Consider the following 20502-nt stretch of genomic DNA (forward strand, 5'->3'; position numbering starts at 1 on the left):
TGGTCTCCCCTGTGGAGTGCCACAGGGCTCTTGTGTATCGCCTATCCTGTTTAACATCTTCGCCATGCCTCTGCTTGATATGCTGGACTCAGAAGGAATAACATACACAAACTATGCATATGACACTCGGTGTCTCTTTTCCCGTACCTGTGACCATGCAGCTGATTCCTTAATCATCAATAGTACCTCTGACCTCATTCACAGATGGATGCTATACAACGGGTTTACTTTGAACAACTCTAAAATTGAGATCATGGTCCTAGGCACTAATCAAAAACTGCATAGGTTAGATACTGCGATCCAGTCTTTTAAGGAAGTAGACTTCTCTGAAATCTCTACCAAAGGTTAAGACCTTGGGTGTCATCTTGGATCCAGAACTGAGTATGAAAGCTCATGTTGGGCACTTAGTTGCTTGCTCCTCCTACTACATGAGGCTCCTGGCCTTGATTTGTCCCTTCCTCAGCGAGAGCAGCTGTGCTACTGTGGCTCGTGCCATTATTGGCTCTCGCCTGGACTATTGCTCCAGCCTACTGCAAGGGCTCGGGCAGGGTGAACTGAATCGGCTTCAGGTGGTCCAGAATAATGCAGTGCGTATTGTTTGTTGCATGCATAAAACTGACCACATCTCTTTCGTCAGAAAATCCCTGCACTAGCTGCCCATAGGGAAAATAAATACATTTTACACTTTGTGCGTGGCGCATGCCTGTCTGTTCGGAAAGAGTCTGCTTTCTCGTCCTTCGTTACTAAATTGGCTTCCAGCCAAGTGGGTCTTGAGATCCAATGACTCCAGTCTCCTGCTAACCCATAAAGCTAAGCTCTCCTTAGTTCTGAAAGGATGTTTCCCGATGGCAGCTCAACGCCTCTGGAACTCCCTACCCTTGGACCGAAGGTCCTGCGCATCCCTGGGGTTGTTTAAAAGTTGCCCGAAAACCTATTTGAATGAATTTTGCTCTTTCCATTGATCTGATGTTCTGCCTGAAAATAAGTCTCTGATTCTTATCTTTGTTATTTGGTGTACGTCTGCCGCGCTGCTATGCCCATGGGCCCTTGTCCTAACGCGTTATAAATAAAATAAATAAATTCAATTTCTGTTACTCCTTTATTTTGACCTCTGGGGCTTGTATGAACCCTGTAACTATGAGAAGCCAACTTAACCCCTTAAACCTGACCTCCTCTGAACGGTTCTGTGTTCTTTCATCAACAGCTGTTTTTTCGACAGGATTATTTACGAATATCTTTTGCTGAAAAAACCCATCGAAAAAAATATTTTTTTGTGTGTGGGGTTCCCCCAATCCCTCCTCTCCTATTGTTTTTTTTACTATTCCCTAACCGCCCTATCCTTTATATGACTTTTCCCACCCCACCTCCTATATTTTTTTAATAGGGTTTTTCGGCGAAACGTTTTCGTTAAAAAACCCATCAAAAAATAGCTGTCGATAAACGGACGGTTCTGCGCTATGAACACCATACTGTAGGTGCCTTTAATGTGTTCATTTCTGTATCTTGCAACCCTGGATTAACTCACCACCCCACCCCAGATTGCCCCCCCCCTTTCCAGCATTTCAGGAGGCAACTGAAGACCCTGCTCTGAAAGGGATAGTCCATCTGTGGAAAGGTGCTTCCGAGACCCCCTCCCTGCCTCAACCATTCCCAACCCCTCTGCCTCATCCGCCTCGACCCCCCCCTCCCTGACTCAACCATTCCCAACCCCTCTGCTTCATCCGCCTCGACCCCCCCTCCCTGCCTCAACCATTCCCAACCCCTCTGCTTCATCCGCCTCGACCCCCCCTCCCTGCCTCAACCATTCCCAACCCCTCTGCTTCATCCGCCTCGACCCCCCCTCCCTGCCTCAACCATTCCCAACCCCTCTGCATCATCCGCCTCGACCCCCCCTCCCTGCCTCAACCATTCCCAACCCCTCTGCTTCATCCGCCTCGACCCCCCTCCCTGCCTCAACCATTCCCAACCCTCTGCTTCATCCACCTCGACCCCCCCTCCCTGCCTCAACCATTCCCAAACCCTCTGCTTCATCCACCTCGACCCCCCCTCCCTGCCTCAACCATTCCCAACCCTCTGCTTCATCCGCTTTGACTCCCCCCTCCCTGCCTCAACCATTACCAACCCTCTGCTTCATCCGCCTCGACCCCCCTGCCTCAACCATTCCCAACCCCTCTGCTTCATCCGCCTCGACCCCCCCTCCCTGCCTCAACCATTCCCAACCCCTCTGCTTCATCCGCCTCGACCCCCCCTCCCTGCCTCAACCATTCCCAACCCCTCTGCTTCATCCGCCTCGACCCCCCTCCCTGCCTCAACCATTCCCAACCCCTCTGCTTCATCCGCCTCGACCCCCCTCCCTGCCTCAACCATTCCCAACCCCTCTGCTTCATCCGCCTCGACCCCCCCCTCCCTGCCTCAACCATTCCCAACCCCTCTGCTTCATCCGCCTCGACCCCCCCTCCCTGCATCAACCATTCCCAACCCCTCTGCTTCATCCGCCTCGACCCCCCCCTCCCTGCCTCAACCATTCCCAACCCCTCTGCTTCATCCGCTTTGACTCCCCCCCTCAACCATTCCCAACCCCTCTGCTTCATCCGCCTCGACCCCCCCCCCTCCCTGCCTCAACCATTCCCAAACCCTCTGCTTCATCCGCCTCGACCCCCCCTCCCTGGCTCAACCATTCCCAACCCCTCTGCTTCATCCGCCTCGACCCCCCTCCCTGCCTCAACCATTCCCAACCCCTCTGCTTCATCCACCTCGACCCCCCCTCCCTGCCTCAACCATTCCCAACCCCTCTGCTTCATCCGCCTCGACCCCCCCCTCCCTGCCTCAACCATTCCCAACCCCTCTGCTTCATCCGCTTTGACTCCCCCCCTCAACCATTCCCAACCCCTCTGCTTCATCCGCCTCGACCCCCCCTCCCTGCCTCAACCATTCCCAAACCCTCTGCTTCATCCGCCTCGACCCCCCCTCCCTGCCTCAACCATTCCCAACCCCTCTGCATCATCCGCCTCGACCCCCCTCCCTGCCTCAACCATTCCCAACCCCTCTGCTTCATCCACCTCGACCCCCCCTCCCTGCCTCAACCATTCCCAACCCCTCTGCTTCATCCGCCTCGACCCCCCCTCCCTGCCTCAACCATTCCCAACCCCTCTGCTTCATCCGCTTTGACTCCCCCCTCAACCATTCCCAACCCCTCTGCTTCATCCGCCTCGACCCCCCCCTCCCTGCCTCAACCATTCCCAAACCCTCTGCTTCATCCGCCTCGACCCCCCCTCCCTGCCTCAACCATTCCCAACCCCTCTGCATCATCCGCCTCGACCCCCCTCCCTGCCTCAACCATTCCCAACCCCTCTGCTTCATCCACCTCGACCCCCCCTCCCTGCCTCAACCATTCCCAACCCCTCTGCTTCATCCGCCTCGACCCCCCCTCCCTGCCTCAACCATTCCCAACCCCTCTGCATCATCCGCCTCGACCCCCCTCCCTGCCTCAACCATTCCCAACCCCTCTGCTTCATCCGCTTTGACTCCCCCCTCCCTGCCTCAACCATTCCCAACCCTCTGCTTCATCCGCCTCGACCCCCCCCGCCTCAACCATTCCCAAACCCTCTGCTTCATCCGCCTCGACCCCCCCCCTGCCTCAACCATTCCAACCCCTCTGCTTCATCCGCCTCGACCCCCCCCTCCCTGCCTCAACCATTCCCAACCCCTCTGCTTCATCCGCCTCGACCCCCCCCTCCCTGCCTCAACCATTCCAACCCCTCTGCTTCATCCGCCTCGACCCAGAGCCTCAGCAAATGTATCCCTGCAGTGACGACATCTCCTCCAGTCTCCAGAACCTGGGAATGTTGCGGTGGCCAGGGCGAAATGACATACTTGCTCTTCCCTGACCAATGGCAGTGGTCACAGGGATTACCCTTTGGGGTGACAGATCCTCCCCCACTGCGTAGCTGGCAAAATAAGCCCCTGAGTAAAGCCGCTGTGCCCGACATTGGGTCGACTCTGTCAATTCCTTCGAGGTTGGTAACTTGAGTACCATAACACTGGGTACTTGCCATGCTTAGGGAGTTAACACTCATGAAGAGTTACACAAACACGAGTGTTTATTATCCGTCTGGGCTGCCCTTCTGCAGCCCTGAAAGGGCCCTGTTAGTTAATGTCTGTTGTATAGCACTGAATGGGACTACAATTGCCTCTTTTCACATTTCAATATCAAGTTCTGTTTTCACACAACTGTTTACCTATAAACAAAGGGAAATGTGAAAAGGCCCTAAAGGTGAACAGAGGGCTGATATGGTTGCTTGAGAAACACGTGTGGAAAGCAGTGCAAAGAGTAGATATTCTTCACTGGGCTATCACCCCCCCCCCCTTTTTTGGTATGCAGTAATAAAATTGCAGCAAAAATGTCACCTTTACAAAAAATTGCGCCAAAAATGCTGTGGTTTGACCTGGTAAAGGTGTACCCCATTATACCATTTAAGGGGAGCGGGGGTTGCGGGGGTGTCCCCCGCTGCCCTTAAATGGTATAATCGCTCTGGGGATTGCGGGGGTGTTCCCTGCATCCTTTACATGGATGATGGCGGCAAAACCACTGCCTTATTGCCGCAATTTTTTTTGTGTAAACAGCCATTTTTGCTGCGATTTTAACACATGGAACCCCTTTTCCTCTACCAAGGAGGGCACCTGCTGCCAAGTTCTTCTACTTACTGCTTTGTGGCTTTTTCCTAGTAGCACAGCCCCCTTTTTGCAACTGCTGCATGGAAGCAGGTTTATCTGTCAGGGGAGTAACTTTGCAGAAAATGTTGGGGGTGGGCGCCATGACCTCTAAATGAAAGGGGCCCCTTCCAAATGAGTGGGACATAATGGTGTGCCACAAAAGTTGGGGGGACAAACCCCCCTCTTAAAATTACGCCAATGTTGTCTATGGTTATTGCGCAAACAAGAGTGGTTTGACACCGTTCATGTGAAAGATGGATTTCACCAATGGGAAGCCTAGAAAATTCTTTTGGTCAGTTAGACCAAGTGAATTCCTCTCTAAGCATAACTGTCACTTAAACTAATTAAAACACAGTGGGCCTAATACATGGAATCCTTTGCATGGTGCAAAGTGACTTTTCACTGGTGCAAACTGACTTTGCACTGCCAACGAACACCCTGATTCATGGAACCTTGCAAAGTGACATTTTGCTGTGCAATGGCACTTTGCACTGCAAAAATACACTTTGCACGGTTCCTTGAATCAGGGTGGAGCAGTGCAAAATGTATTTTTGCAGTGCAAAGGGACTTTGCGCGGCAAAACGACACTTTGCACACTTTTATTGAATCGGGGTATTTATTGGCAGTGCAAAGTCAATTTGCCCTAGTGAAAAGACACGTTGCACTGTGCAAAAAATCCATGAATCAGGCCCAGTATGTCAGCAACTGCAATGCAAGTCTGTTAATTGCTGCAGTGTCTGAGCTGGACAATGCAGGGAGCAGCTTTGAGCCAAGGTAATCAATCCCGTTTGTTTAATCAATCCCTTTTGTTTAATCAGCAGCTGTGTTCCTATACAATCAACCTTTTTTTAAAAAGAAAATATATAAATCAGCTGCTACCTTCCTCGGAAAGGTAAACAAGAATTGTGCGTGTTTCATTGGTAGCCACACTTTACAGAGAGCAGCCTTGTTTACCGAGCAGTTCTACAGACCAAATCCCCTTAAAAAAAGGAGTTTAAAAATACAAGACTTCAGCGTTAGAATTGAGTGTGACGCCACAATTGAACTGCATAATATATGTATTGGTGTCACCTGTTAAACAATCCATGCGCCGCTCTTTCCCCCTGAATTCGTGATTTCAGCCAATGTGAAGGCTACGCATTTCTAAACGTGTAATATCAACAATACAGAAGACAAAAAAGCCATCTTGGGGTTTGGGCAACATTTACTATCCACTCGGTCTTCGAACTTGTGTGTTTTATCATATCACACAAAGCCCTGGCTGACATTTTTGGACCATACCACACAGATTTAGCGTGTCTCCTGTTCTCTTCTTTTGTACTGGGAAATGACAGGCATGTATTCGTGTGATTCCTTTTATTGATATGAGTTGTAGACACTTTAGATGAGTGAGGATGTGTCTTACTGCAGAAAAGCATAAACTGTTGTCTTTGCTTATGCTTTTTTATTTGCTGTTTCTCACCATGACAACCGAACGAACCTGCAGGCTGGGTTTCCCCAAACACCGATGATTCACTGTGTGCTTTAAATAATATTTAAAATAAGGATTACGGAAAACCTCCTGGAAAGGCTAATTTTAAATACTGTGCGAGCGGTGAGCAATGGCAGCAGGGGTGATGCGAGAGCTGCGTGTGATTGGACGGAAACAATGTCCTCTCAGCTCTGGTCCCTCTGTACCCTGTCTGGCCTCTCCCCGCCCTGCCTCTATGCATTCTTGGGCCAATCCGCTGGCTGAAGGCGTTCGTGAGTGGGGGGATTGGCTCTGTTGCCCAAGATCACACGGCGAGTCTGAGACAAGCTCAGTTCTTGTCTGTTTTCCGATATTTCTAAACAGAGTAACCATGTGAGGGTGGATTGAGGTACTTGGAGAATAAGGCTAGTGGGTCAAGCGTGACATTCAGCTGAACAAGAAAACATGGTTTGTGTGAGGAAAGCTGGAATTCAGAACCTGGGTTAGTCCGGCAAGGTAGCTCAGTGGGTTAAGCGCTTACTGCGTGAAACGCCTGGGTTTAAATGCTGGTAGGGTGCTTCAGCCGTTCATCCTTCTCAGGCAGTTCACAGTCACATTGCATTTATGGAAGACTATGGTAAATGCTACACGTAAGCATCACAGCAGTGAGTAGAGGAATAACTTTACCAGCTGCTTTATAATAATAAGTGCTAGTAATTAGTGATGTTAATAGGTCCAGATGGTGGAGAGAAAAAATACACGTGGAAACACGGACTGGAGGTAGTCCAGGGTGACGGTGCACATCATATATCATCATACATGCCAACATGTCGCATTCCATTCGGAAGATGGTAGTCCAGTCCTGGTTTTACCTTTGCATTGTGGGACTTGTAGCCGCGGATGACCCCATTATAAACCAAGGACTACACGTCCCAGAATTCAACTGTAAAATCAGGCCTGGACTAGCATCTCCCGACTGGAATGGGGCATGGGCGGCCTGTGAGCATCACGTTCATGTGTGTGCGCTGGGGTGCAGGCGTGGGGATCAGGAGGGAGTGACAATGCCACAGTCTGCCCCTCCGGTGCCGGTAGTTCGGGGCAGCCTTACAAGCCTGAGATGCGGCTGTGGATGGGAAACACGAGTGAATCATGAACTATGAAATATATCTCAAATCATTTGGCTTTTAGGAAAATGCTCAAAACACATTTGTTCTAGCCATTGTTGTAGTTGACCTTCTTTTTTTCTTCTCTTCCCTAGCGCCATGATACCTTCGGGTGACCAAGCGCTTAATAAGTCTGAATAACATAACCTCTTTTCTCGTGCATTAGTTACGCAATATCAATGCAATATATTTACTTGCAAGGGAAGGAGTACATCTCTTAACCCCTTACGTGCCAAGGACGAGTATGTTCGTCCTTTTTTGCATAGACTTGCATAATAGCTTGGCACAAGTGCGCCACATCACAGCATTAAAGTACCTATGCATTTAGATAGAACTGTGGAACCCATTTATTACAAAAGTGGAAAAATACATACATACAAATGAATGATATCAAAGTAAAAATGTCATGGCAATAATCCTGCTGACAACAATACTTCATGTAAGCTCCATCCTAAAAATTGAAAAAAAGAACTGAAAGCAGTCCCCCTGCTGATGCGTCTTTTAGCATTGGTGCTGTGCGCCTCAACGTCTCAACGTTTCGACGAATAAACTCATATTGTGTTTACTTCGTGATCCCGCCTTCATCAGGGCATTGAATACATCTGTAAATACATATATAGATAACAAGAATGGATCCCTCTCTCGCTACGCATGTGACACTGTAATTCATCTGGCTTCCTTTAACTGTAAATCATGTTTCATTCCTTCAAACCACACTTCATTACTTAACCAGCAGGAATGAATATAGTGCTCTGAAAAATCTTTTCAGAGCTTTTTCTGTTAGTTGAATGCGAGGAGTGCGCGTGTTACATGGTGAATGAAGGGAATTTGTGCACGTGTAGTTTGTGTGGTAGTGGACAAAGGTAAAACATTTATGCTTTCCGGTGGGACATTTGTTTTATACACGCATGCCAACATTATCTATTCCATTCGGGAGACGATGGACGAGTCCTGGTTTTAATTGTGCAATCTGGGAGTCGTGGTCCGGAGTGAATAATGCGAAAATCCAGGCCTACAAGCCGTAGAATGCAATGCTTAAACATGGACTGAACTAGAGTCTCCCGAATGGAATGGATAATGTTGCCATGTGTGGTTGTATGGCCCCACTGTATATATCCGCCTTTCTCCAACTCTACAAGTCTCTTTGTGATTTCTGCTCTGCCTCTTCAACTACCCTTGTGGCACCTCGCCCTCCCTGTGCTTCCTCTGGCATCCGCTCTTTCTCGACTTGCATGGAATTCTTTTTCCACAGACATCCGAGAAACAGTCCACACGGATTTGTTCAAAACCAAACCAAAATCCTACCTCCTCGCCTCTGAGTTACCCTCTTAACCTACCTGTTATCTGCCTTCTAGCTAACTTTTTTCCCTTGCATCTAACCTGCCTCTCGCCCTCACCTTTTCTGCCTCCATTCTAGCACTTCATCCATCATGGTCACATCCATAACACAGCTGGCCGTAGCGACTACCGGCGCTTAAAAATGTCTAATGTTGGTTGTCATTAATCTATGTATACCCACCCATGTATTGTATCCAGTGACTGTTGCATTTACTCCCACCACAACCTGGTCAGAATGTCACTCAAACTCACCCCGTTGTAGGAAGCTCACTGCTTCCCAGGAATCTAATTTCTTATCTATTGCATCCCCTTTTGCTATCGAAAGAGCATTGTTCCTCCCGGTTTATAAATAGATAAATAAATATTTTGAACATGTATCTTTGAAGCCTGGTAATGTACCGGGTGTGTGTTGTGGTCAGGGCGTGCTTGGTAGATGTGAGTGTTGGTTCTGAAGAGTGGGCAGACTTTGCTATGTGGGCGGAGATACACTGTGCACATGCATGTGGTCTGTGTAACGTTACTAGATGACGTCATGTCCCTGTGGCACACATTTCCAGTCATTCACTTCCTTTTACTAAACTAGTGCATATTTGTGCATTAGCCGAGACTCCATTTCCCAGGGTACGTTTTGGTGTAGGGCTGGCAAAATGGCATCCCAACATACACTGCACATGCCACATGGAATAGCCTCGTCAGGCCGCGATTTTATGTTTGCATTCTGATACTTGTGACCAACCCTGTATTAATAAAAGGAAGCATGTGACTACACATCCCGGAACACAAATTGTACTATCTAATAAAATCCAGATTTATGTTTGTCTGATGCTATCATGCACAGTAGAGGCTGCCGAACGCATAGAAGGCTCCGCTAGAGGGAGCTGTTGCCTTAGGATAGACATTGGTCCAATTCGCATTGCTTCGCCTGTTCTCACCGCTAGAGGGAGCTGTAAGCTTAGGATCTATAGTGGTCCTACTGTGTCAATGAAAACCTGCACTTTGGCCCGTGCACTAGTGGTAAAATAACAGGCCTGGATGGGCCTCTCCCAAATTACATGGGCTGTGTTGACATATGTTCTATTGACATGAGGTCATCTGGCCGCACTAGCTTGTGTGTGATGCTTGGGGTGAGTGATGTACACATGCCAAAATGCCCCATTCCAGGTGGTGTAGGGTAGTGCAGTCCTGGTTTTGACATTGAATCTGGACTTGTAGTTGTATTTATTATGGGGCATCCTGGACTACAAGTGCCAGAATGCAAAGTTAAAACCAGCCTGAACGGCATGGAGAATGCTGACTTGTATAGCGATTGCGCCTTGAAACACCTTTTGCTACTTAGACGCGTTATAAATACCCAATACATTAATAAATTAACGAGCTTGGGCCAGTTTGTGCCGGAACGTCTTGTGTTTAGAACAATGTAGGCTATAATGTGGACGTTGCTCACTTGCTATTTTTATAATCCCATTTCCAGCCTCGACTCTGGGTGAATATCCCTGAAGAGAGGATACCGGCTGCTAAGAAGCTGTTATTTGCCGGGTGTGAGCTGACGGTTTTTTCCCCCTATGCACGCAGGACTACACGTCCCAGAATGCAGAGAGTAAAACACACCCAGAGAGCTGGGAGAGTGTAGCCTGGCATGAGAGAACTTGAGCGCTCTACAGGAAGAGATGAGGGACGTTTCTTGTCTGCAGAGGGGAGACGGGCCGGGGAGCTGGAAGGAGGTCAGCTGCTGCTGCCGCGCGGCTGGGGACCCCGTGAGTCAGGTCTGGGGGAGGCGGAGGAGAGGGGCGGCTGCCGGCGAAGGAGCGCACGCGACGGAGAGCAGACCGATGCCGAGGCTGCGATGGCAGAGGAGCCCTGCCCTGCTCCGCCAGGTGAGGCGCTTTCCCCTTTCATCTCCAGACATCTGTATTTTGGGCACTGGCCTCAACTGTCTTACATTAGTTTTCTTTCTGTCTGCAAAGAGTCGTTTGCAGGAGGAGGAGGAGTGGCCTTGTAGGTTTTTCTAAGGTGAAGAAATCGATAAGATGGGAAGCGGCAGTGGTTTAACACGTAGGAAAAAAGAAGCGAGATGTTAGAATAAACTTTCTGGGAATGAGTGCAGTTATGATTGAAAAATGACTCGTCTTCATGAGTGCGATTGTTGTGTGCCTGGGTTTTTGCGTTTCTGTACGTTGGCTTACATGCAACACATACGTGTGTTCTGTGAGTAGGAGCCCGGACAGCGAGTAGCTCGCCCAGTCCTGATTTTGCTTAGCATTCTGGTACTTGAAGTTTGCTCCATTGTAAACAGGGCTACAGTTTCAAGAACGGATAGAAAATTACGACCAGGCTTCATTTTGCTTGTAATACTGGGATTATGATGGGGAATCCGGGACTTAAATCCAGAATGCAAAGTTAAAACCAGGACTGGATTAGTCTGTCCCGAATGGAATGGATAATGTTGGCTTGCGCGGTAATTCCAATTGAATAAAATAACTGAAGTAAATGCAAAGCCCGAGTAGTGTTTTCCCAGTGACATGAAGTCCAATGATAATGTTAACTGCTGGGCTTCAAAAACCAATTTGATAGCGTGTCAAGTGCACTACTCGCAATACTAGCGCATGGCAGAGATTTCTGGGACATGTAGTCATGCATTTATAATGGAAAGCAAAACGACATGTACTATGAGTCCTATTGTTGTGCATGATTCGGACAGCCAAAGGTTGACACATTAATTTTAGGGAGACGAAGGCGCAGGTGGGGTTTGCCTTATAATGATGATGTGTTATGTATATAGCGCTCTCACCAAACTCTGTTACATAGGACACATTTACATACAATGTCACCCAACCGAAGTTGGTACTCCTGAGTTGGCCATGCCGGGATTCGAACCTGCGAATCACACATAGCTCTTAATGGCTTAATAATAGATTCTTTGCAGCCAGAACAAGCATGTTATCTATTTCAGGGTGGCTTGAGGTCATTTTGGGACACTATGCCACAAGTATGACCATTTTGCGCAGAATGTCTGCCAATCTGTGTGCCGCTCGTGTTTTAGAAAGGTGGGCAGTGGGGGGACCCAGACCCCCCTTATGCATGCGCTTTAATTCTCCCGGGCCTTCTAGCTGTAATCTGCCTTAAATGGGATGAAAAAGCCTGATGGGTCTCTACACTGTGACAAAAACTGTGGTCGAAGTGGGCAGGAACGCTGCTCCTGTACTATATTTTTTTTATGTTTTACTGTTCCTGTACTTTTATTTAAAAAAGCAATCGGAATGGTTTAGTTGTAAAATAAAAGTGTAGGAAGAAGTTGAAACTTGCACTGCACTGAACGTTCCCTTAAACAGCAGGTGTGTTTGGGGGTTTGGATTGTGCGTGGCGATGGGGTTTGTGGCGAGCGGGGGCTGGCCAGCAGGGAACATAGTTCCACTACTTCTTTTCGTACACTTGGACCACTGGGCATGGCCCAAGAAGCGCCGGTGGGGGTGGGCGCGCGCGACCGAGTGATCATTATTCGGACTTTGGTTAAGCTTCAGGCTAGGCGCGGCGGCTGCCCTGCAGCCTATGGAGAGAGGAGTTCTGGCACATTCACTGCAGCCCCATTTCTCACCACGCCTCTCCATGTGTGTGAAGGAGTCTGCAGATGCACGAGGAACAGAGCAGGCACACGCCTTTCATCCGCTAGAAAGCGCACAGGTGCGTGTGATTATTCATGTTTTTAACATTTTGAATAGATACACAATGGGTCTGAGAATACATTAGAAGTTATGGATCAATCCTAGATCTAAATGCTATTGCACGAACACAATTGGAACGAGCAAAATTCACATTTATAGAGGAGAACTAGATTGTACGTAAACATTTAAATGCATTGATGATTAAACACCGGCACACGCAACTGAACATGAATCCATATTTAAATGCTAAGAGGTGCCCTACGTGAGTCCAAGAAAGCACTTACAGGATTCTAAATATTAGAAGAGGCCAGGCACGTCGAGTTCGCCAAAATGCCGAGGGTATCGTAAGTGACATCACAGACCTGGTGACTTCACAGGAAGTGATGTCACTTGACCTTTGACCCAGAAGGCATCATTTCCTCTTTAACCCTGGTAACATTACTGAAAGTGGCTTGCGTGGAGTACAAAAAGTACATAAACGTAAACATTTAAAAATACTAAACATGTACTGAAGCAGACAAGAATATTTTAGATCCCCATCAGTTTAACAAGGGTGCTGCCTTCATATACCATGGAAAGGGTCATGATAGAATAGGGTTAGAACCAGTAGTACAACATAGACCGAGGCAATATTGGTTCCAACATCGGGTTTGCTATTGGAAGATTTCAATATATCTTCAAGCAATAATTATTATGGCAAAGCATTGAGCAATTTTGGGAAGTGTTGTGACCCGATTCTTGCTGAAAGGGACTCCTACAAGCTTACATTAAAGGAAAGCCCGGAGGTGATGTACACCAAAATATAAGATATTCAGATAATGTCATTGTATAAACTACAAAGGGAGCAAAACACACATGAGGACATATAAGGAGATGCAGTCATCCATGATGAGTTTCCCAGGGCCGAAATATCATTACATTTATATGCGCTGTCGTCTTGACTTACTAGGCTTCTTACAAAGGTGGGGTCCCATAAGGGGGATCCCTTGGCAAGAAATAAATGGTCAGAGCTGTAAGAAGCCGGGGAAAGCAAAAACACTGAAACATTGGCTGATGCGCAACACTAGGGCCAAGGAAAATGTGGTTGGAAAAGTTCATAATGAGATTAGAGGATTTAAACAGTCAAGTCAAGTGGGCTAGGCTCTTGTATGGACACTTTATCTCAATGACCATTGCTTTAGTGAATATTTTAATAGTGATACACAAAAAGGTGGGGGGAAATGTTTTTCTTGATTAGTCCTCCATAATGAAGTGGGGAAGGGAGTCATTTGTTGGATAGGTGGAAATTGTAATCTTGGAGGTTAGAAAGGGAGGCCCTGATAGGTATATATTATATATTATGTGTATTGCATTGAATTATTTAATGTCTGTAATGTTTGTTTTAAAATGTTGTGCCTGAAGTAATGTATTGCCATTTGTAATGAACTAAGAGTTGTGAAGTATATGATTAAACATGTGTTAACGTTTTTAATGAACTGTAAACGCACAGAAAATAGGCAGAGGCACTGCCATAGATATGCCACTTCTGCATTGTATGGCCAGCTACTTCCAGATTCCCGTACATTGCCTGTTGCGATAATACAGTATCCAGAAATCCAATAGATGCAAGTCACTTTCAGTGCTCAGGAGCATTAATGCTTTCATGATAATGATATGTTATATATATAGTGTTACCGCCAAAGCACTGTACAGAGCTCATATTTACATACAATTATCATCCCAACCAAGTTGGTACTCATTTATCAACCTTGGAAGACTGAAAGGCTGAGTTGGCCTTGCCAGAATTTGAACCTGCGCCCTGCAGATCCCACACAGATCACATTAGCGAGCGCACAACCTGCAGAGATGTCTTACCGCTTTGCAATTAAAAATGCAATACCACCATAAGAAAGCATGTCATAACTGGCTGCACAATGTAGGCCAGACACATAACACCAGGTTTGCTGTAGCCTTGATGATGCATAGTTCAATATGCCATACCTAGACTGGCAGCACCAAAATGCCAATCTAATCACGTCATAACACTTATCATGCTTACTTTATCATAGCTGCCCAGAAAAATATACAATGCCACAGTAAGGACTGGCTGCACCCAAATGCCAGTCTAGCCAGGTAATTACACTTTTTATGATTGCTTTATCAAAGATGTGCAGTACAAAATGACAAGCCACGTAAGAAATGGATAGACTGGTTGCCCCCAAATGTCCGTCTAGACATGTAATAACACTTATCAATCTTACTTTATCATAGATGCCCAGTAAAAATGTCGTGCAACATTATTAAAGGACAGGACTAGACTTGCTGTACCAAAATGTGAGTCTAGACACTAATAACACATATCATGCCTGCTTTATCATGGATGCCCATTATGTGATAGATTGCCCCCACCTGACCCACCCCTAGGCATGTTCCCTATCCCTCCGATCCTCCTCCAACCCCAAGCTCAGCCCAATGGCCCAGCCTTACCTTCACTTCCCTCGTCCTTTTCCCAGTACTTACCTATAAGGCAAGGTGCTTCATAGGCAAGTACTGGGACGAGGAAGAGCAGGACGAGGAGTAATGAAGAGTACATGTAAGTAATTTAGGTATTGAACACAAGCACACCATTCACATGCTCATATATACAGCACCCATCCACCATTTACTCGCACTCTCAGCCACCCATACAGTATGCACTCACACATTACATGATATACATATGACATACACAGACACATTCACCAAAGCCCCGCACTTTCTTACCTTTTCCAAATCCATTTCCGCTCCAACGAGGAAAACCTCTGCAGGCAGGCTCATCTCCCATGCTCCACGCATGCAAGGAACCAGCTCAGAGCAGGGGAGACGGAGCCTTCTTCCATGTCCTGTGGGGGTCAGGAAGAGATCTGCTCATGGCACTTTACTTGAGGATATTGTGCTCGGGCGATAACAGGAAGCATAATGTGGTTCTCTTTTATTAAACTAAATTGCAGCAGCAGCAAATTCACCTGCAGGTGCTTCGCGTTTCAGGTATTTTATTCCCAGGTTCAGAAATGGTGTATTTCATGTTAACATGCCCCCTAAGTTGTCCAGCGTGACTTTGTTTTGAATCTAAATTCAAAAAGAAATTAAAACCGTAACGGAAATAATTTATTTTTGAAGGAAGACTTACTTCAAAAAGAAATGAATGTAAAAAGGCCTCTCATATGAGAGACTGCTTTACTTTCGGTTTCTTTCTGCCTTTGCAGACCCCAGGGGTCGCAGATGCAGAGCCAGGGGTTGAACAGGAGTTGCCAGGGGTTGCAATTGCTACCCCTGGCGACCCCCCCAATTGACGTTCCGGGAAGAAGCTTATCCCATTCGATTAAGTATTTTAACTTTAGCTATGTCGAGGCCTTCTTTAATCAAAATCACCCAGGCCCACTAAGCATAGACGGAAATGGCATTAACAGATTTCCAATTAGACGTGATAGTTTTAATTGCAGTGAACAGTAACACATCCAACTATTTCCTATGTCTTGAGTTTAGGGAGAGCAAAGTATCTGCTGATTTTAAGAACAAAACAATTCCTTGTATTGGGAGAATCATTTTTCAAGCTTTGTGCCAGAAATGACACATGACTGACTACATGTTCAAATGACCTGTGTTTTAGAGTTTCTCCACTGGAGTTGTAATGACGACAAGGTGACTAGGAAATCGACTTCCTCTTGTAGAATTTGCAAGGTGATCATAAGGTGTCATGGAAATTAAAAAAAATACTCTGAGAGAGCGATGTGGGACCCTTTGGTTCAATATCTGCATTCCAGATTTTATTCCAAGAGAGAACTACACCTAAATCTATATCAGCAGCCACAAATTATGTAAGGGATTTTAAAACTAAAACTCTAAGCATTGTTAGAAATCTGAGGTCATTCTCACATGTAGGCCTCTTGGGAAATCCCCTCAAACAACCAAGAGAAAGGCAAGACCACTGGATCCCGGGGTGAATAAGCGAGGGAGGATCACCTGGATAGAGGGTCCTTGGGGATTGGAGATGGGATACCTTTTGGTAAAGCACAGTATTCCACATCCTCCTTGCCGAAGGACAGCCCTATCCCAGAAGTAATTATGGGATTTTGTTCATCCTGTTCCATTGTCTCTGCGAAGGACTGGAGGTATTCTCATCCAAGACATATTAGACAAAAGAGGGAAAAGACTGTAGCTGAGAGATCTTGAGGCAAAGCACAGTATCCCCTCATCCTCGCAATAACCGACCTAACCCTCCCTTGACTTTTTTTGAGTAATTATAAGACTGTTTCTCTTTATTCCCCTCTTGGGATGCATTATGGTATTGAGAAGAGGACGAAAGAACTGAGGGTTATGAACAGTACACACTTTCCACCCTCTAGGATTGAGATGAGGAAGAGGCAATTGAGAGTAATAGACAACAGGTACTCTCACCACTTTGGTACTGGGATGAAGAAGATGAGAGGTCAGACATGTCCTTGTAATGAGAGCCTGGTTGCCTTTAATGAAGAACACCTGCAGCCCATCACTGAACCACAGGTGTATAAGAGGTGGAATGCTGCTACAGTAAGAGGAAGCCGGGAAAGGGAGACACAGAAGGCCGAGACGCACGAACACCGATAGAGATAATGGGAGTCCTGCTGGAGTGACAGTGCAGGACAGAAAGCCCACGGAAGGAAAGGTGGGCAGCAGACACTGCCGAAGAACGAGGGTCACTCTGCGCCCGAGAGCCGGAGCGGGTGGTTTGTATCACCCGGTGATCAGGCTTTCCCTCAAAGGCAGAGAAGCTGTTAGGAGGAGCTGTTGAGTCAGGGAAAGTTTCTGGAATACTTAGACGCCAGCGTGCTTCAAAGACCGTACATGTAGCAGCGGTCTACGTAAAGAAGCAAAGTTGGCTTTATTGAATACCGGAATGAATGAAAGCAACAAAATAACATCCATTGAATATTGAACTGAATGAAGGAAGCAAAGTTGCTTATTGTGAATACCGAACTGAATGAAAGGAGCACAGTTGTTTATATTGGATACCAAAATGAAGGAATGAAAGAAACAGTTGTGTTTAAGCAACAAAGTTACATCCGTTGAATATTGAACTGAATGAAAGGTGCAAAGTTGCTTATATTGAATACCGAACTGACTGAAAGAAGCACAATTGTGTTTATTGAACACTGAATTGAAAGAAACTAGCAACGTGTTTATTAAATATCGAATTGAATGAAACAAGCAAAGCAACATTTTTGGAATACCAAATTAAATGAACTAACAAAGATTTATTTATTGAACAATTAATAAGAGAAAATAAGCAAAAGGCATACCTTGAATATTGAACTGAATGGAATAAGCAAAATACGCACCTGTTGAATTAAAGTGAAAGTAAAGAACAACCTTGTTGCAATATGGCACAATGAATTGTAAGCCAATAGAAAGTTAAGGCAAAGAAAAGATCCTGAGTGCAAAGTTGAAGTCAAGGTTGAGAAACCACTGATATGTGAAAGTCGAGGAACTGCCGCTGAGAAAATACTTGTTTGAGTGAATATTGAACTTCTCCAGGAAACCTGGACGTTCCTGGTTGCGTGAACCGTAATGGGTGGATCGTGTGGTGTAAAACTGCGAGCGGAAAATAGCCCAGAACTTTACTTTTGGAACACTATTTAATTTATGGTTGACATCCCAAAACATTGTTCTGTTCTAATTGTGAGGGCAAGTATGGGTTTTGGACACAGACCGACTTTTCAGTTGGACAAATTGACACAGACATTACTTCGTTTCTTTAGGTAGGGAAATCCCACCTTAGTATAGGGCAAGTCTGGCCTTACTCCATCCCGACAATTTCATTAATAAAAGCTTTTTGTTTGAATCTGTTGTCTGTGTCTCCTTCTTTGTTGCAAATCTGACAGGATACGTTAAACTATAACGGCCACATGTCCTCCTAATTTGAGTATATGTAGACCACTAAACATAGAGGCTTGTGGAAGATTGGAATTTGACTTTTTGATTCTCTTTGAGAGCACAACCAGAAGCAGAATATATCTGGCCAGCTCATCTGGCAAAAGGATGAAGAGAAATTGTAATTGTGCGAAGGACGAAGGTTCAAGAGAACCTCAAAAATTGCATATAGTAAATATCCCTTTTGAGATCCAAGAGTCCAGGGAGACTGCATGCCCTCGCATCATGACTCTCCTATTCTTCCAGTGGAGAGTATTCTAGCCATAAAAGACGAGGGAGAGGTCATTTGCCTCAGGGCATTATTTGGTGGCAGGTCATTATCCCAAGCGATAATGATTCCTTCCCGAATCTATAAGGCTATTAGCACATGAGAGTTGTTTTTAGGGAAAAAAATGAATTGCCTCTGGGGAGACAGCATTCTTGTCTCCATAGTTAAGGTTACTTCAACCCTGCCCCACCCTAGAACATTGTAAACCTATTTATATGTTTGTCTACTAATCGTGAATCTAGCAAAACCAAAGCGGTGATGGCTGGACGGTTTAGAATTAATCCTAACCTCTGGTATTGCTCTGGGCAACCCTCCAGACCATCGTTCTTCACCTGCCAAGCCATTACAAAAGGGGAGAGACCAACAAGAGCAGTCCAACCCAAACTGCTTGGGTACATCCTTTCTGCATGAGACCACAAGCATCCCCAGATACGTTTCGGCCTTGTTTGGCTTCTGCAGTGAGTACTAGCTTAGGTTTCCAGGCCAAGCAGACACGAAACCCACGTTTGGGCATACCCGTTCCACTGATCTTGAATTTGCATGAAATGTTACAAAAAAAGATTTTTGGTCAAAAAGGCTTGAATGTGCAAAATTGTGTGCAAATCCACGTGGGGTGCTGGCGTGGGGAAGGTTCTAAGAATTGAAAGTTCCTGTAGTGTAGGTTTTGTGTGCTATGTTGTACTTTCCCAAGGAACCCCTTAAAGGATTTATTCCAAGACACCTGCATTTCATGGGGCTACTGCTTTGCAAGTGCCTTCTAAAAATGGGGTGTAAGTCCATTCAGTGGTACCTTCAACTGTATTTAAAAATACCCAGTCACTCCAAAATCTTGGCAGAGAGATTTCGTATGTGTTGGGATCGCTGTGTTTGGGTGGGGGAATTTGAATGGGCTGGGCTTAAGTCCTACATGTTGAATTCTCAATTTAAAAATGTAAGGCATATTCTTAACACCATGTGAACAAAATTGGTAGATTCCTGGTGTATCATGTAGAAGGGCAAACCCAAAACCTGGTATGAAAAACAACTCCAACAAGAGAGTGAGTGAATGAACGTTGTTGGAAATGCAAGTTTAATTACATGCAAATGGCCGGAACGAGTTAGTCAGCTTTGTGAAGCTGAGAACAAATAATTTCTTACCATGCTAAACAAAGTTACAGTTTATATACACACAATTAGATAATTTACATAATTACACATCCCAGTTACGTCATCCCACAATCCCCACTGGCTAACCCGATACAAGATATCTAATCCTCCCCAACATTCTCTAATTCCATTGGACACATTTACTAAACACCATCCCCTTTCCATGTGGTCTCATTATATAGTCAATCATGACATCCTGAAATATAATTGGTTTATTATTTCAAACAATTAAACAGTTGAAATGTTAACCCAGTACGTGATGTGCATAGTCTTGATAAGATTTCCTAAATTAGAGGGAGGAGAGAAAACAGTGGCCATTCCTTTGAACGCAAAATAACCTCCTTATCGCCACAGCCAAGCTGGTGTCCAAAAACTGCCCTGTCAGCATTCCTTAGCCTCACCCCATATGACTTCCATCTTGAATCATATGGCTTCCCTAGCATTTATTATGCTTATCTTCATGAGAATCCAGATGGAACCATAAAAAAACGGTCAAGCTCTGCTCTAGAGTATCCATTCCATGCATTTATTACCTAACCCAAATTCGATCCTCGCCTCCTAACCGGACCCCACTGGTCATTCAATAACAATGCTTTCGGTTCGCAGGAAGTGTTTCCCTTGTGTCTACACATCCATCTGGCCCTAAAACCCAACCTCATGGCTGTTCATTCTGTCCACACCTCCAGAGACCATTTGGTCTGCTATCGCCTTCTGCTCCACGTGGTTCGCTTCCTCCCCCTCTCTGGACCTGATCATTCAACACCCCGGGGCTAAGCAAGACTCAGCCACTGCAAACCAGAAACTCTGCCGCCTAAAGCAGATGGCAACCTTCAAAGT

At 46.1% G+C, this 20502-nt stretch overlaps 1 protein-coding gene across 2 annotated transcripts in view; it reads left to right on the plus strand.

Moving 5' to 3' along the window:
* Positions 1-10278: 10278 nt before the first annotated feature.
* The window catches only part of GPR68 (G protein-coupled receptor 68), a 462761-nt gene continuing 452537 nt past the window's right edge, over positions 10279-20502 (plus strand). For both annotated transcript variants that reach the window (XM_069637442.1, XM_069637441.1), the window contains exon 1: positions 10279-10538. The gene's annotated coding sequence lies outside the window, so the exon portion shown is untranslated. The remainder of the gene's footprint in view (positions 10539-20502) is intronic.

Source organism: Ambystoma mexicanum, chromosome 14, assembly GCF_040938575.1.
Source record: "Ambystoma mexicanum isolate Mex_15411 chromosome 14, UKY_AmexF1_1, whole genome shotgun sequence".
Taxonomy (NCBI): domain Eukaryota; kingdom Metazoa; phylum Chordata; class Amphibia; order Caudata; family Ambystomatidae; genus Ambystoma; species Ambystoma mexicanum.